This window comes from Hylobates moloch, unplaced genomic scaffold, assembly GCF_009828535.3.
Source record: "Hylobates moloch isolate HMO894 unplaced genomic scaffold, HMol_V3 SCAFFOLD_4, whole genome shotgun sequence".
Classification (NCBI taxonomy): Eukaryota; Metazoa; Chordata; class Mammalia; order Primates; family Hylobatidae; genus Hylobates; species Hylobates moloch.
The window spans coordinates 171,432,833-171,448,505 of NW_026652279.1; the positions used below are offsets into that span (position 1 = coordinate 171,432,833).

Below are 15,673 nucleotides of genomic sequence, written 5' to 3' on the forward strand. Positions count from 1 at the left end.
CATCAGTGCCACCTCGGGAAGATGATAAAATTCCTGCACTCCCCTTCAAAAAGAAGGAAGTACAAAGCAACATATAAAAAGGGCACAATAGGAGTCTATAAAATATGCCCTCTAATGTTAAGGAGCTCTTTACCGTCCTTTGTTCTCTATTATTAAGCAATTAATGACTACAGAGCCTTGATGTGGGGGAAAATGTTGCATTTACTTCTGAGCTCTACATTCCTGTTTCATGATCTGACTCCACAGAAACACCATGGATCCTGTAGTCTTCACTCAGAAGCCAGGACCAAGCACGCAGCAAAGCAGATGAAAAGTCAATGTCCAACCAGAGCCATTCCAATCCATAATTCTGAAAGTGATTCCTTCACATAGCAGAGAAACCCCATGAGACAGGCACCCAAAAAAAAACGCCTCAGCCATTTAATCCTTATCACCCTTTACGAAGGCTAAGGGAACCTATGACGTGCCAGGAGAAAGAAGATGCCATTGCATTACTGAGAGTTGAGAACCATGCTGGGCCCCCTGCACATCTGTCATCTTATTTAAGCTTCATAACTGTCCCTGGAAATAAGGTTTATTACTACAGTTTTAAGAAGAGATCACTAAGACTCAGAGACAGGATCATATCTTCATTTTGTTTTCTAAAAGTGCTCCAATTGATTCATCTAAAAAGAATACCTGCTGATCCCAAATACAGCTGTGGGGGAAAGGTACATCCCCTAAATTCACCTATTTGGGCAACATAAGTCATTTCAAGTTATGCCATGAGATGGTAGCGTCCCAAAAGGCAGTTCCAACCCACAAGGAAGCACAGTTACACACGAGTCTTCCATTTCTAAGTAGAAATGCCTCATTTTTTATTGATGCACTCAGCGGCTCTGCAGGCCACCCTTGGTCTGTGTGACAGGGCCACTAAGCGTGTGTCATGGCATGGCGCTGGGTGACGCCCAGGCTCACAAATCTTAACTGACCTGGAGCATTTGTGAACAGTACAAGCTGAACTTCTGTTTTTTGTTTTTTGGGTTTTTTGTTTGTTTGGTTTGTTTTTGAGACAGGGTCTCACTCTGTTGCCCAAGCTGGAGTGCAGTGGTGCAGTTACAGCTCACTGCAGCTTCAAACTCCCAGACTTAGGTGATCCTCCCACCTCAGCCTCCCCAGTAGCTGAACCTACAGGTGTGCACCACCATGCCTGGCAATTTTTTTTTTCAATTTTTAGTAGAGACAGGGTCTCGCTATGTCGCCTTGGCTGGTATCTATCTTCTGACCTCAAGGGATCCTCCCGTCTGAGTCTCCCGCAGTGCTGGGATTACAGGCATGAGTCACCATGCCTGGCCAAGCTGAACTTTTGTACCACAAACAATAGAAAGTGTTCTTCCTTCTCAAGGACTCATATGTCAGAAGCCTGGAATGCCACCAGTCAAGGACAGGAAGCTGACTGTCGTGCCAAATCACAGCGGTCTACACGGGGCCTCCTCTAACCAGACCGTCCTGAACTAGAGCAGCCAAGGTCAGGAAAGGGAACAGACCCTTGCCTCAAACACACTGAATCAGCTGGCTCTGCTTAAACGAGAAAGCGCATCTCAGACACGAGGTGAACAAGCTTCCTATGTGAATGAAGTGCGTGTAATTCTACATGCGGAAAGCATTAACAGGAATCTTAATACATTGATCTCGTTAGTGATGAGACAGGCCACAGGTTGAAACTACTTTTCATTTACTACCGTTGGGTGCAGCAGGACTTTTCTAGTTCACAGGCACCCCGTGCACGAAATAGAACGTAGCCCGATGTATATTTATTACGTTGTGTGAGTGAATGCATCCCTGGAGCAATTCCTTTCCAGTTCCACTCTCACTTTAGGACCCAAGTCACTTCTATGAAGGACACAGCAGGCTGGTGAGATTAAGTGCATAAACCCTCAGACAGGTCTGCCCAGATCAGATCCCCACTCCACCACTTCCTGGAGAACAACCTTGCTACCTGCTATGGTCTCAGAGAGGATTAAGGGAGCTAAAATGGGGAAGCGTTTTGCATAGCCTCTGGCACATACTAAGTGTTGTGGAAGCACTGGCTATAATTTAAGGCCAAAGCTTTAACATAAGGCCAAAGTCTACAGACTGGAACCTCAGTCTTGGAAAGCCTGCATGACCCCACAGGCTAATGCTGACTATCAGCCTACACAACAGTATTGCAAATAGGCCGTCCCATTTATTCTTTGTATCTAAACACTTACTTTAAAATATAGGTAAGCATTTCAGATATAACCTGGAGCAAAAAGTTTCCCATAGCAGGTATTATATAACTGTGTAGCCACCACCAGAGGAACTCCTTACGCCGCCAAGGCTCTTAGTAATAAAATTAAGAACTTTCAAAATATAAATAGAAAACTTGGTCAACAGAATACAAAAATAAAAGACACTGTTATCCTCAAGGCAACTTCAGTTAGAATGCCAGTTTTGATCCAACAATTTTTCTTTTAATTTTAAATAATGCAAGGCAAAATGATAGATTAGAAAATACCATAATTTGGCCGGGCACGGTGGCTCACGCCTGTCATTCCAGCACTTTGGGAGGCCCAGGTGGGCAGATCACTTGAGGTCAGGAGTTCGAGACCAGCCTGGCCAGCATGGTGAAACCCCAACTCTACAAAAAATACAAAAATTAGCCGGGTGTGGTGGTGCGCACCTGTAGTCCCAGCTACTCGGGAGGCTGAGGCAGGAGAATCGCTTGAAGCTGGGAGGTGGAGGTTGCAGCGAGCAGAGATCACACCACTGTACTCCAGCCTGGGCAACAGAATGAAACTCTGTCTCAAAAAACAAAAACAAGAACAAAACAAACTTGTCATTCTAGAAATGTCCATAATTCAGTCTCACCTGCCTCCATCCTCATGAAGGCACCAGGAGAGCACAGTGGGCTCACCTGATTTCTTGGTTAGGTCTGTTCTGTTCCTGTTTTATGCGGGGTCTATCGGTGTGCACTGCTCCAGTGTGAGGGGTCCAGGCTCCATCGTAGCCTCTTAACCAGCTCAGTGCCAGGAAGGGTGGACTTTGACAAAAACCCACCTCAAATCTGTGCTCCCCAACCTGGAGTGCGACCTGGGGCAAGCTCCCTAGGCTCTCTGGGCCTCAGCTTCCTCATCTGCACCGAGAGGTGAGGATAACACCAAGCACACAAAGTGGAAGCCGGAACAACAGACGATGCCAGAAGGCACTGAGTGTGATGATGTCTGGCACCCAGAAGCATGATAAATGCCTACTACTCTCACAGCCCAGGGGCTCCAGCAAGGCAAGGGCTGGGTCCCTACAGAACCCAGAGGCCTGAACATGCGTGTGATGATTCAAAACTTCCCAGGCCAGTTTTTCACAGGATACTACCCCGACTTCCTTGCAGAACCCTAGCACTAGGTAGCTGAGCTATTTCAGAGGCTTAAGACCAGCGTGCAGAGAGCGGCCAGGCCAGAGGGAGGAAAGACATCCGTTGCCATCAACATCTTGTGAGTCCACAACACAAATCAGCAAATATTTACGCGATGCTTTGCTCGGGGATACAAGCTTAACTTGGTCTGTGTTAGAATATAAGCTACTAAAAGTGAAGTGTGTTGATTTGTATCAGCTTGGGTTAAGCAGGAAGGAATATTTCAGACAAAAGCTGAATTCTTGAATGCAGATTCATTTTGCCTGTGCCCTTTGGCATTTCTGAATTTCTAGCTTCTTCAGCCCTGAATCTGGAATCCAGGGAACTCACCACTGTGTCTTTTCATCCACGGTTCCCAGCTCACGGTTCTTGCAGCCATTGTGACAGTCTTTTGTTATAATGTTGGGTGCCTTAGGCCTCAGGAACGAAATCTCTCTGACCTTCTCCTGCCCTCCTTTCACCTGGCCCAGGCAGGACTCTAATCTGATTGTGGGTCATTAGACCCTCCTTCCAGAGAGGGTCCTGCCCCATACCCTAGAGGAAGGAATGCTGCAGAAAGGCCCAGGGAATCTGAACAGACAGGTCTTGCTGGGCTTAGATTGCAACCTTTTTATCCAATCACACTTTTTTAAATTCTTTATTTTTATTTTTATTTTTTTAATTGAGATAGAGTCTTCCTCTGTTGCCCAGGCTGGAGTGCAGTGGCATAATCTCAGCTCACTGCAACCTCTGCCTCCTGGGTTCAAACGACCCTCTTGCCTTAGCCTCCTGAGTAGCTGGGATTACAGGCATGCGCCACCACGCGCAGCTAATTTTTGTATTTTTAGTAGAGACAGAGTCTCGCCTTGTTGGCCGGGCTGGTCTCGAACTTCTGCCCTCAAGTGATCTACCCTCCTTGGCCTCCCAAAGTGCTGGGGTGACAGGCCTGAGCCAGCACACCCGGCCTTTCCAATCACATTTTGGCATGATGCCCATGCCTCGACCACAGACAACCAATGAAGTCTCCCTAAGAGGCCCAGAAAGCAGAGTTCAGGGAGCTCCCGGAAAGCCGAGCACATGGAGGCCGACAGGAAGGTAAAGAAGAACTCACCCCCATGCCACAAGGGCACCCCAATGCTGTGGCACCGCAACTCCGTGGACTCCAACTCTGTGGCACCCCAACTCCGTGGCACCCCAACTCCATGGACCCCAACTCCGTGGCACCCAACTCCGCGGCACTCCAACTCCGTGGCACCCCAACTCCGTGGACCCCAACTCTGTGGCACCCCAACTCCGTGGCACCCCAACTCCATGGACCCCAACTCTGTGGCACCCCAACTCCGTGGCACCCAACTCTGCGGCACCCCAACTCCGTGGCACCCCTTCCAGACCTTGCTCCATGTGTCTCTTCATGTGGTTGTTCATTTGTATCCTTTGCAATATCCTGTCTATTAACTAGTAAACAAACATAAGCAACCGTTTCCCAGCAAATTAATTGAACCCAAAGACGGGGTCGTGGGAACTCCCACCTGAAGCCGGTGGATCAGAAATTCCAGACGCCTGGAATTGCAACTAGGGGGGAAGGAAAGGGTGGTCTTGTGGGACTGAGCCCTCACCCTGTGGTATGAGACGCTACCTCCAGGTAGATGGTGTCGGAGTTAAACTGGAGGACACCCAGCTGGTGTCCACTGCTCGGTGTGTGGGAAAAACCCTCCACCTTTGCTCACAGGAGTGTCCTGTGTCAATGATGGCTGTGGCGCTGGGAGAGCAGAGGAAAAACTCGCGTTTAGAGGTTTTTCCTGAAACACATTCCCGAGGTATCTAGTGGATCTGCCTTCTCCTTGCCACCTTCCAGAGTCTTATGTTTGCTTTTAAGATAAAATTCAAGGTTTTGGGCTGTAATTAGAGGGAAGAGTAGGGGAAAATACATCTTTTCCATCTTCCCAGAAGCAGTCCTGGTGTGTTAGTCTTTTTAATAGATTTGTAATGATATTGAACTCAAAAGACATCAAGAGCTACTAAAGACGTTTTTTAGGATACCATATAGTTAATGCCCCAGACCCACAGTTCCCTACCACGCACACAATGGCCTATTGTATCATAGCACTCAGGACAATGCTATTTCCACACTAATTTTATCATTCAGGGTCAATACATCGCTAGGAAAATGAAACTGCTAATGTCACTCTGAATTTTTCCCACTGCTTTCAAAAGTTTCCTTCAGCAAAAACTTAGTTTCAAAAATATCACAGAGCAAAGCGTTAACATTCTGTGGGAAACTCCAAGTGAGTAGACCCCAAGGAGTTTATAAATCCAAGGAAAGAAAAAGAGATCAGAAAAACAGACACCAGCAGTATGTACTACGGGGTGCAAGGTCACTCTGTAGCAGTTTGGTGGAAGGAGGAATTCTTCCCTCTGCTACAAAGACCAAGAAATGCTTCACTGAAAGATGGGATAAAATTCAAGCTGGGCATTGCCAGAGACACTGTAAGCACCTGTGAGAACAGAGGAAAGACAGGGCACACAGGACAAACTGCAAATGGTGCATCAGGGCTCAGGTGCCAGCAGGCAGACAAGAGGAGCGATAAGCTGGGGAGTGCTGGAGGGGCTCTGAGCAGGCAAGGTGACCAGATCCAGGAGGCCTGACAGACCCCTCAGTGAGGTGCAGAAGAGACAGCACCAGGGAAGTCAGGGTTGAAACGAAGCTGGAACCTGCCTGGGTAACCTGCCTGGGCCAGCGTTCGTGGCCAGCTGGACCACGGAACTCTGTCATCGCAGTGATGAATCCACTATCCTAAGAATCAACACCTGTTTAGGCATGTGTGTTTGTACATGTGTGTATGTTTGTACAAAATTTATTCTTCTTGGAGAGGGATGTTATGTGAAGTCTCAATACAGAAAGAAGGGCAATTTGATCTGGCATCATAAAGTTTCAGCCAGGCATGGTAGCTCATGCCTGTAATCTCAGCACTTGGAGAGAACAAGCAGGGAGGATATCTTGAGCCCAGGAGTTCAAGACCAGCCTGGGCAACATACTGAGACCCCTGTCTCTACAAAAAAAAAAAAAAATATATATATATATATATATATAAATTAGCCAGGTGTGGTAGTGCTGTAGTCCCAGCTGAGAGGTGGGAGGATTGCTTGAGCCCACGAGGTCAAAGCTGCAGGGAGCCAAGATCACAGCACTGCATTCCAGTCTGGGTGACAGAAGAAGACCCTGTCCCAAAAATAAATAAATAAATAAATAAGACGGGCGCAGTAGCTCACGCCTGTAATCCCAACACTTTGGGAGGCCAAGGCGGGTGGATTGCTTGAGGTCAGGAGTTCAAGACTAGCCTGACCAACATGGTGAAACCCTGTCTCTACTAAAAATACAAAAATTAGCCGGGCACGGTGGTGGGCACCCGTAATCCCAGCTACTCGGGAAGCTGAGGCAGGAGAATCACTTGAACCCAGGAGGCAGAGGTTGCAGTGAGCCGAGATCATGCCAGTGCACTCCTGCCTGGGCAACAGAGCGAGACTCTGTCTCAAAAAAAAAAAAAATTTAAAAATAAATAAATAGGGCCAGGCGCGGTGGCTCACACCTGTAATCCGAGCACTTTGGGAGGCTGAGGCGGGCAGATCACGAGGTCAGGAAATCGAGACCATCCTGGCTAATACAGTGAAACCCCATCTCTACTAAAAATACAAAAAATTAGCTGGGCGTGGTGGCGGGCACCTGTAGTCCCAGCTACTTGGGAGGCTGAGGCAGGAGAATGGCGTGAACCCGGGAGGCGGAGCTTGCACTGAGCAGAGACTGCACTCCAGCCTGGGGGACAGAGCGAGACTCCATCTCAAATACATACATACATACATACATACATAAAATTTTCTATTTCTCCAGAGAGCTTACAGATAACAAAGCATGAAATTGTCTCCCAAAGGCATTCAGTGCGACTCAGGTGCTCGTTAACAAACACAGTTGACCTTAATTAAGTTTCTGCTGAACCACAGCGCACTAAAGGGCCTGCAAGGTCCCCCTGGCACCCCAGGATTCCCAGGCGCCACTCCAGAAGGCTGTGGGCCGAGCCTCCCAGCGCACACTGCTCGCAAGCGGCCACTGTGCTCTGCAATCTCCGAGTATAATGTCGCTTTGTCCACTCCTGCTGAGGCCAGGACAATCAATTAATTCTCCTTCCCCTATCTTAATACCCACATTCATATTCAGGCCACTGTTGCTGGTCAATAAAGCAGAGGGACTCTACAAATGAGGCCTTACACCCAGAAGGCACCTGTTCAAAGTCCTCAGTAGAGGTGACCATGTGGACCCCCATGCGCCTGGGGTTTTGCAGATTGACCTTCCAGATACAAACCTTAACTGGCATTTCTTCCAAGATCTTTTGTTCAGTAGGAGCTGGTGTTCGTCTTAAATCCACCCTCACTCCACTCTAGCTCAGCACACACACACAGTAGAAACTTGAGAGCTGCTTGTTGAGTTGAACTGAATCTTGGGGTCCTACAATTGCTGAATATTAAACCTTTTTAGAAGTGTCTATACCTATGGGAACAGACTTTTAGAGAAGCGTTATCTCCTTTACACAACCTAAACCAGGTATCAGCAAATGTTTTCTGCAAAGGGCCAGATAGTAAATATGTTTGGCTTTCGGTGCTGTCTGATCTCTGTTGCAATGACTCAACTCTGCCATTACAAAGTGAAAACAGCCATAGACAATGCATTTAAGTGCATGCATGTGCATGTGGCTGTGCCAATAAAACTTTATTTACAACAACCAGCAGCAGGCCTGCGTCAGCCCCCGGATCTGTAGAAAGACCGTGTAATTGACCAAATGGTCTCCAGGCACACAAACACTAATTGTCAGGCTGAGGGTCACCATATTAAGGCCTCAAAAACCACTCGGAAGCCTCTCCTGAGTGAGGCTAAAATAGAAACTAATGTAATAGGAAAGCCAGCTAAAATCTGACTCCTGGCTGGGCACAGTGGCTCATGCCTGTAATGCCAGAACTTTGGGAAGCCAAGGTAGGAGGATCACTTTAGCCCAGGAGTTCAAGGCCAGCTTGGGCAGTGTAGCAAGACCCCGTCTCTACAAAAAGAAAAAAATTTTTTTTAAATAAGGGTGCACACCTGTGGTCCCAGCTACTCAGAAGGCTGAGGTAGGAGGATTGCTTGAGCCTGGGAGGTTGAAGTTACAGTGAGCTATGGTTACCCCACTGCACTCCAGCCTGGACAACAGACCAAGACCTTGTCTCAAAAAAATTAAATAATTATATAAAGAAATAAAATCCCCTTGGCTCCACGTGTTTTGCAGGCTGTGCATTCACTTCTGCACCCATCTCTCAAGGCTTTTAAAAAATGTGCAGTCCTCACACGTGAGTCAAAAGTGCCGACTCTCAGCCACCCATGGGGTCCCTGCCAAAGAGAGCTGTTCCCCAGGCCCACCCACAGCATCATCACAGTTCCAACCTGAAGCAGCAACACATATGACACAGCCTCCACCCCATTCCCTAAGGAGCAGCTGTCATGGGGCTGGGGGCTGAGGCTTCCGTGTGGACTGGAAGGAGAGAGGTGGGGGCTCGCAGTCCTCAGAGCTGAACTGTCCCTCTCATTCGGCACCTTCACCCACAAGCCACCTTTGTCCTTCACAAAAGCCACCTGGGCTCTGCCTCGGACAGACAGCAGTTCACAGGATGCAGGCCAGTCTCTTAGCTAACTTCACGGGAACAAGTATTTACATTCTCCCTCCTCCAGGCACCAAGATTTCACAACCAGAAACTCCAGCGTCCTCTCCTGGGCTGCACTGCAGTTGTTCAAGTAAAGAGAAAGCTCTTAAACCAATTGCTCAGAATCTTGCCTGGGGCTTACGAAAGAGCCTGCATGAGCAAAGCAGCATGTTCATTCCCTGCAGAGCCCAGCCTGAGTTCACAGCACCTCTGAGGCCAGAGAGCGCCTGGAGAACCTGAGATCCTAAACCCATCACGAGCCTTTCCTTGAAAACTCCTTGCATTTCGGCTTGGGAGGGAGGGACCTGATCCACTGAGAAACCCGTACTCTAGGTCCTGAGCCAAGCAGCATCCAGACCTTGGGTTCCCAAGGGCAGGAAGACCAAGCTGTGAAGATGAGCAGCCCTGGCACTGTGTCAGGGAGCGACTGCGGGAGCCACCTCCCCTCTGTAAGATGCTGCTTCCCAGTCTGTAGGACGGCAACGTTGACGCCTCCCAGGAGGAGCCTTGTGAAAAGGATGTAGCCCAGGAGTATGGAGCCTGTATAGGGCCTGGCACGTGGCAGGAACCCACATACAGTGGCAGTTACTGTAAGTGTTGGAAGCGCGAGTTTCAGAGGCAGCCCATCCCGTTACACACAGGCCACACCTGCTCTCCCACCACAAACCCCCGACGACTCTAATGCGCCGGAGTAGAACTCAAATGAGGCTTGAATTCCTCTTCCATGTGACAACCTTCCAACACTCAAACAGTTCCTGGGACTGGGGCTCCAGTCCTCTCTATTCCACACCACAGAGCCCTCCATCTTCTCAGTCCTGCCTTTTGTCACACAGATTCCAGGGCCATCGCACCCTGATCCCTTCTCAGGTGGCTCAGCCATCAGCATCCTCTAAAGAGGCCAGAGGCTGGGCCCATCTCTCTTCCACACCTTTGCCGTCCACCCGTCCTTGGGTTCTGGCACCAAGAGCATTGGGGTCTGCAAGCCTCATGCCAAAGCTCAGACTTCTAGCTGAGACACACAGAGGAACTGTTGCCTCGCAGCTTGGGCAGAGGACGCCAGAGAAGTGCAAACGTGAATCAGCCTGTGCCTTCGGCGGGTGAAACTAGTCATCAGCCGGCCCCCGGCTCGACTCCAAACAGCAAAGGAAGAAATTCAATATGGCCAGGGCTCCCAGGTTGCTGAGCCCTCGGGTGGCGGATGGCGACTTTTATTCTCACTCTTCACCACGGCCACCGCCAGTGTCCCCCGCCTTCCCTCTCCTCGCCGTGGCCTCCCCATTTATTAGAGACTTGTTTGCTGGGGGCCCAGCTGAGCCTCCCTCCTCCCTTTGTAACATGCCTGCCGGTGTAATCTCAGTGACAGGCACCCAAGGCCAGGAGACAATGTTTATTAAGCAAAACTCACGTGGTACTTCCTCATTCTGGCCACTGTTTGAGAACTTTGCCAGCGTTAACTTGCTGACTCCTAACAATGCTCAGACAGGTGCCCCTTTCTTCCCTTATTATACAGGAGGAGCCTGATGCAAAAGGAGATGACACAGCCATGGCCACAGCTGTGGCCGGCAGATGCCCTGATCTCCAGAACCTGGGCCCACATCACATGGGTGAGGGACGCTGAGCCTGCCAGTCAGCCACCCTGAAAACAAGGACCAGGATGGATCCCACAAAATCACAGGGGTCCTTTAAACCCTTAGAAGAGGGAAGCAGAGGGGCTGGTTCAGAGGGATGCTGTGTAGAACAGACCTAACCTGACTGCCTTTTCGGAGAGAGGATAAAGCCAGGAAATCAGGCAGGCTCCAGAAGCCAGGAAAGTCTAAGAAACGGGTTCCTCCTTTCAGCCTCCAGAAAGGAATGCAATCCTGCAAGCTTTGACTTTAGCCCAGTGAGAGGCTCATTTGGGACTTTTGACCTCCAGACTACTTAAAGACAATAAATCTATGGTTTTAATTTTTATTTATTTATTTATTTGAGACAGGGTCTTGCTCTGTTGCCCAGGCTGGAGCGCAGTGGTATGATCATGGCTCACTGCAGCCTCAACCTCCCAGGCTCAAGAAATCCTCTTACCTCAGCCTCCCAAGTAGCTGGGACTACAGGTGCGCACCATTACACCTGGCTAGCTTCTTTATTCTTTGTAGAGACAGTCTCCCTGTGCTGCCCAGGCTGGTCTTGAACTCCTGGGTTCAAGTGATCCTTTCACTTCGGCCTCCTAAAGTGCTGGAATTACAGGCAGGAGCTACCATGCCCAGCAAATTTGTGTTGTTTTAAGTAACTAATTCGTTATAGCAGCAATAGGAAACTGACACAGATTTTGGAACCGGGAGCAGAGAGAGGCTGTCACGAACATGGAAGTGGCTTTAGAACTGGGCGATGGCAGATCTGGGAGGATCTGAGGATCATGAGAGGGCAGCCTGGATTGGTCTAAACAGATGGTTGGCAGGAAGGTGCACATGAACAGCCCTGCTGGTGAGGAATCAGAAGGAAGCGAGAAGCATAGCAGAGAAAACCTGCATCCTCGTAGTGAACACCTCCACCAGGAGGAGCCAATTACAGGTGGAAGCCTGGGGTCGGAATGAGGACTGTGTTATCAGCTGGAGGAGTGAGGATGTGGTGCCAGAGACCTCACCTGAGTCATGCCCCACAGCTGTGAGGGAAGCAAAACCATGTGTGATGAAGTTGGATATTTAGCTGAGGAGATTTCCAAGCAAAGTGTTGAAGGTGTGGATTTTTCTTGCTGTTTATATTAAGATGAGGAAGAACAGATAGGATGAGGGAAGAATTGTTGAACAAAGAGGAGCAGGACTTGGTGATGTGGGAGGTCCTCAGTCAGGCAGATTGCTGGGAGGCTCACACTAGGAGGCCCACCATCCGGAACACCTGTGCTGGAGAGGAGGCCCTGGTGTGGCCACATAACCTTCTGCTGGTGCCTCAGAAGGACCCAAAGGCCAGAGGACTCTCAAGAGACCAGGATGTGTCATCTCTGCGGTGGCCACTGTTCTGTCTGTCACAGCCTGGCTTCAGGCTCCCACAGACGTGCATCCATTCCACATACAAAACGCACTCACTCTCTCCAACACCCAGTCCGCAGAGGCGCAGCTGGAGCTGGATGCCGGCATAGGGGAGCGGCTCAATTCTAGGCTCCCCGCCGCCTTCCAAGCTGGCTCTTCAAGGGCCAGGTGCTGGGGATGCAGACGTGAGTCAGGTAATGCCCCCCTCCCCCCACCTCCCGGCCATCAGTCCACGGCCTTGAGAAGGGAAGGAAAACAAATGCGGAGAGCATGTCTCCAGGGCTCTGGGGACCAGGTCTGTGCTGGGCACACCAGCCGCCTTCTCATCAGCCTGTTGTGTTTTCTTCAGAGCAACGATCAGATGTGAAGCTGTACCATTCACTTCCTGCCTGCTTTTCCCCCTCCTCAAATGCAGAGCCTGCAGGGCAGCGGCCAGCCGCCCTGCTCACTGCTGTAGAACGAGGGCCCCAACAGTGCCCGGCACCGGGGAAGCTCAGTTTATATTTGCCAACAACAGGCAACACCACTTTAGGCTGTCCTGAGCAACCACGCGACGCGACACAGAGGAGCACAGAGGTGTGTTTTCTAGGGCTCCGCCTCCTCGCTGGGCAACCTCCGTTTGCCTCCTGGATGTACCCACCCATGCCCAGCAACCACTCCACATCTGTGTACCCAATTAGACAAGGGCTGGGAGTGGCAAATGCCCCCTAAAAGGGCATAATGAGACAAGGTGAGTTGGAGTTGGATGAACCAAGGTCTAAATCCCACTTAACTTCTGCTGTCTTCCCATCTTTCTTTTTTTTTTTTTTTGAGACAGTCTTACTCTTGTCACCCAGGCTGGAGTGCAATGGTGCAATCTTGGCTCACCGCAACCTCTGCCTCCAGGGTTCAAGCGATTCTCCTGCCACAGCCTCCCAAGTAGCTAGGATTACAGGCGCCAGCCACCACACCCAGCTAATTTTTGTATTTTTAGTAGACACAGGGGTTCACCACATTGACCAGGCTGGTCTCGAACTCCTGACCTTAAGTGATCTGCCCGCCTCAGCCTCCCAAAGTGCTGGGATTACAGGCATGAGCCACCATGCAGCCTTGTCTTCCCTCTTTTTTTTTTTTTTGGAGTGCACTCCAGGGTGGAGTGCAGTGGTGCGATCTTGGCTCACTACAACCTCTGCCGCCCTGGTTCAAGTGATTCTCCTGCCTCAGCCTCCCGAGCAGCTGGGACTACAGGTGTGCACCACCATGCCCTGCTAATTTTTGTATGTTTAGTAGAGATGGGTTTCCCCATGTTAGCCAGGATGGTCTTGATCTCTTGACCTCGTGATCCACCCGCCTCAGCCTCCCAAAGTGCTGGGATTACAGGCGTGAGCCACCACGCCTGGCCCCATCTTTAACATGCAAGTAATCACACCTCCCTCTGGAGGACTGTTGTGTCAATGGAATAGGGTAATGCAATTCCGCCCTGCCAACTCTATTCCCCCTCTTCAGCTCCATCCACTGCCTGCCTTGCAGGCTACAAGCAGCCAGGCACTGGGTGTACACTGACCCCCGTGCAATCGTTTTTACTATTAAACATCCTGTCGCCCTCTGCACACCTGCACCCCCACCCCAGCCCACCCTGCCTTGTGTTGCTAAAAGCAACTTTCAAAATGGTTCCTCCTCCGGCTGGTCCTTATCATTCTGCCTCAGTTATGACAATTACAACAAAAACAATTTGAAAAGCAATGTCTGTGGGATGGAGAGAAAGTTTAGGAGCTAAACAAATGAAAGAAAAGAATAGGGTCCCCTAAAAGCTAAATTCTGAATTTCCAACAATTATAGAAAAGGTTCCTACCTCTCTTTTCCCTTCAAGTACCCGGTCAGGCCACAGGCCACTGAGGAGGCAGGCAAGGGTGCCCTGTGTCCCTGCCAACTCTGGGCCAGGGCCGCCTGAGTGTGTACACAGGAAGTCAGGAATGTGGAGAAGGGGCCTGGCCACCCTCTGTTCTGAGGAGCTCTAATAATTCACCCTTAGGATCTTTCGAACAAGCAGCAGCAGCCTCAGATGCCAGGAAATGAGCTGCTGCCCCCCAGGAACGCTTCAAGACATCCAGGGCATCACATCAGCACAATTGCAAAATCCTCTGGTGATCAAGATTCCGGCTGCATCATGTCCTTGGTGCTGAAGAAGCAAGAGGCCAGTCGAAACGAAACTGCTACTTCATTCTCTCTGATGCAGGGGCCGTTCTAGCACTGCAGGGCAGCTCTTGTTCCAGAAACACGCCATGTGTTAAGAATCTGCCTCCAACGGCGGCCGCTACAGAGCTTTCGGTTTGGGTCCCCCAATAACACTCCTGCATTAACCTTGCTACTTGTAAACCAAGGGCAGCAGTAAATCCCAGCCAGCCAGCGAAAGCAGCAGAGGGGCAAAGCTTTGTACAAAAGCAAATTGGGTTCAATTTGACTTTGTACAAAAGCAAATTGGGTTCGTGAATTGGGTTCGATTTGACTTCTAGAGCATGTGTTCCATCCTTACCAAATGCTCAGTGTGAGGCAGTCAGCTCAGTAAACCTCATCCTGCAGCCTGGGGCGGAAGACAGAGTTGGAGCAAAGATCAGGGAAATGCACCTCTTTACCTGGGGGACATTGTTTACACAAGACGACTGCCAATAAATTAGTCATGATGTTAACTGGGATGATAATAATAATAATAATAAAGCATCAAAGAAGGCAAAAGGGAGGGGGAGAACTGGAAGTACCTCTGTGAGCTTCGTTAATTCAGTTTTAAAGAGAGAATTCATTATTATCTTGTTTATTCAGCATACTGGTGCACCCAAGATGGCAATTTAAGAATTCTGGACGGGGCCTTTGGGTATATGACTTTTTAAAATGCTAACATAAAAGAAGCCAGAACTTTCAGAGTTTCAGGCTTCTAAAAACACACTCATTGAAAATGTGTCACACTATTTCCAGTTTCTTCATTCACTTACAATATCTTATTCTTTTGTAAGGAGAAGGAAATATATTCCATTGCAACGCTACAATCACCAGTGTTATTTTCCAAAGTTAAACAGAAAGCCTGAATTGAGATCCTCTAAGTTGTACTTTTGAAAAGGCACAAATACTACACAATAAAAATAACTCATTACCTATCTTAAAAACGCTTCCACCGGAAGTCACTCCAAACCCAAACCCATATGACGTATCTGAGCCAAGATCAAGCAGAAGATTAACTGTAAAAGGCAGATATGCTCCGGGCTGAGAGGTCCGGAGGCTCCAGTTCTATTTCCTCTCTCCTGACTAAACCCAGCAGGGGGGAACACTGTGACTCATTTTACTTTTCTTAGAAAGGGGCTAATAACACCAGCTCTGCTCACCCCTCAAGTGAATCTCAAAGGAGCTCATGTTCCTACGGGTACGTGAAAACTGAAAATAACTAACAAAGCAGCCACAGAGGAGCGTCTCTGGTTCCCAGGGCGGCAGAGCAGGAACGCGGGGCTCGGGAGAAAAGGCGGCTTAGGTACATAAGTAACCAGCGGGTTCTCTGCAACCTGGATTGTCGCTGAGGTCACCGAGTGGC

At 49.4% G+C, this 15,673-nt stretch overlaps 1 protein-coding gene across 3 annotated transcripts in view; it reads right to left on the reverse strand.

The window, feature by feature from the left end:
- The window catches only part of RAB20 (RAB20, member RAS oncogene family), a 119,339-nt gene that overhangs the window by 50,395 nt on the left and 53,271 nt on the right, over positions 1-15,673 (reverse strand). The gene's annotated exons all lie outside the window — the stretch shown is intronic.